The following is a 3,050-nucleotide window of genomic DNA, read 5'->3' as shown; positions in this document are numbered from 1 at the left end:
AATATTAATTCGGAATTTGGAGCAGGTGAAAATTATTATTTGGCAGCATGGAAAAAAGAAAAAACAAATTTTAGGGAGTGGTTTTCGATTGACGTGAGCGTGAAGAAAGTGACTTCATAACCGCGGCTGTACGGTCGGTGTAAAATTCAAAAACAACGTACGCAAATCGACGTCTTGCGTGTGTGCTGGAGAATTTTCGCGAATTTATTTCTTTTAGGATTATTTTATTTTACCGCGAACCGCGCGAGTTAACGCCGTATCTTGTTCAAGTTTGTATGGGAGGTACAGTCAGGTCAAGGACGTGACGTAAGATACGTGATGTAGAAAGTTTTTAACTACCTAAGATAATAAAAATTTTAAATATAGTGAGAAAAACTTGTGTAAATAAAAATTTTGAAACATCAAATTAGAACTGTGAATATCCTTGTTCTCGACAAAGTGCAAAGAAGTCAAATTATTCAGACGGAAAATTTCACATATCTGTTTGTACGATTCTAAGTAAAATTAAACAATATCGCACGCTTTATTTGTCGTTGAACTTCTTGAAAATCATCTCAGACTTTATTCTTCATTTTGTCAGTCGGTGTAACAACAAGATATTTTAGGTGTATAAAACTTACGGTCGCGTTTTAGTTTCGACACTTTTTCAACCGGACTGTACGTCCCATAAAACCTTAATACGGGCCACCGTAGAGTAAAGGCCATAAAACACGTTTGTTACCTCCAAATTGTTCGCGTTAATCCCATAAAAGAAGGACCAATGTCTCGGAGGCTTTACGTGTAAGACACAATAAGAAACTCGACGAGTATAAATATCAAAACTGCAGCCCCGAAATTGTCAGAAAAAAATTAGAGAAAAAAAAAGAAAAAGAAAAAAGAAGACGAAAACGGTAACGAGAAATTTTATTTTTACAATTTTTGATCTTACCGGTGATAGCAAAAATATAAAAATTCCACATTTTGCGCAAAGACTTGTAATTCATCGAGCTGCGTAGGCGTTCGTTTTGAAATTGATAAGAGGCCAATTTGGCGCGAGTCAAGCTTGCCGATTAACCCACTTCGTCCAAGCGGCGAATGGTGATTCAAAGCGTTTACATAGATCTAGTTTCGCGACAATTTCTTAGCTATCCGAAAATAAAGGAAGCAAACTCGACGATTAATCGAAAGCTGCGTGATCATCGGATGAACGAATCAATTAATTATCCAGACAGCCGCTATCAGGTATATGTATACTACACACCTACGTATATACGTTATACGTAATACGTATCTCAATATAAACTCGTCATCGCGATCATGCTGCATAAATTGTTAGATCGATTCGTCCGAGTTGAAATGTAAACGTACGTGTTTGAAAAAATGTCACGCCTGCAAATCAAATTATAACAAAATTGCATTAATCAAGGAAAATAATTCTGCTGATTTCATACCGTCTTACAAATATCGATCGGAGTATAAAACCCTTCTTTAATAACCATGCATCCATATCCTGATGAGTTTGCATAAAGTTGTACGAAAATCGGATAGAAAGTGATCCCCCCCACCCCCCGTATGATTAACAAGTATAACCTACACAACGAATAAATTTTTCTTGGGTATGTAAAAAAAACAAACCTAGGTAGGTATACATCGCATTCAATCGTGCAAACAGGTGGATAGACGGGAAAGAACTGTGGGTCTTCAAATGTGTACAATTTCACCGAAGAAACAATGTTTATGTAAGACTAGAGAACCCGGATTGACATTATTTGCTCTGCATACCGAAACTGGACCGCGTCTAGACGACTGGTCGACGTTCGATAGCGAATTACATATAAATATATATATATTTATACACAACACGCACATGTGATGCATGGTGGGGAAATTCTCGTACATTATATAATAAAAGCTGTGCAGAATTCGGTTGACCTGTTTCGTTATCTTTTTTCTTGCTTTTAAATTCACCGCGTTACTTTTTTACCGTCACAGATCGACTTGTATTTATTTATTAATTTATTTTTTGTTCATATTTTATACAAATTTCGATAGCAGAACCCGATAACAAGAACAAAGTAATGTAATATCAATGTTAAGGTGGTTCGTCGAAATTTTTTTTTTTCTTGTGTCGTCAGTCGAAAAATTTGCGATAAATACTGAAAAAAAAATTATCGTAAGACCTGGAGAAGGTTGGAAAATGTATATAGGTCGCTACCAATTATTGCAATATTTTTTATTTGTTCTTACATGTGCATCTTAATATATATATATATTAGTTTATTTTTTTTGGGTATCGTGGTCCAATAATCATTGTTCATAAAAATCAGTACTGCAAACGAAACAGGGTGATTAAAGTGATGCGATACTCCTATTTCCGTAACGAAAACTGTTATTTCAAACTTCTCCGAGACGATTAATCTTTCCGATTTGAAAAGACGAGAACAGCCAACTGCGGAATTGTTAGGCGCAATTTGCTGCTGATTGGTGGATGATTAATTGGACCACGGTACAAAATAAGACACAAACTAATATACGTACAAGTGTAGGCATAAAAATGAATAAAAAATATTATTATAATCGTTAGCGACCTCTAAAAATTTTCCTACTTCCTCCAGGTTTTACAACAATTTTTTATTCAGTATTTATCATAGATTTTTCGAGCAATACCTTTATAAAAAAAAAAAACAAAAAACAAACAAACTTAAAACGAACCACCCTAATCAAAGTATAAAGATACAAGAATTATACCAGGACAACTGCAAACTGCGTAGGTACACCTCGCATAGATATAATATTGTTAAAAACCGGGTTTATAATAATACAGAGAACGACACGCGATTCCAAAGTTGTCCTACGTCGATTGAACCAACATTCAGACGTCGGCGTGTCTACGCGTATGCGTGTGCAACGGGTACACGCGTACGTGCAGGTATACGCAATTTACACCTACGAGTATTTGTTCCATGCTGAACGCAAAACGCTGTGAGTCAGACGTAGGTATACGAGGTACATGGTGCCAGAGCTTTATTCGCCACGGGTTACCATCGAGAAACTACGGAACCAGCACGTTC

This window comes from Neodiprion virginianus, chromosome 1 (genome assembly GCF_021901495.1).
Source record: "Neodiprion virginianus isolate iyNeoVirg1 chromosome 1, iyNeoVirg1.1, whole genome shotgun sequence".
In the NCBI taxonomy this organism is placed as follows: Eukaryota; Metazoa; Arthropoda; class Insecta; order Hymenoptera; family Diprionidae; genus Neodiprion; species Neodiprion virginianus.
This window is presented reverse-complemented; position numbering follows the sequence as displayed.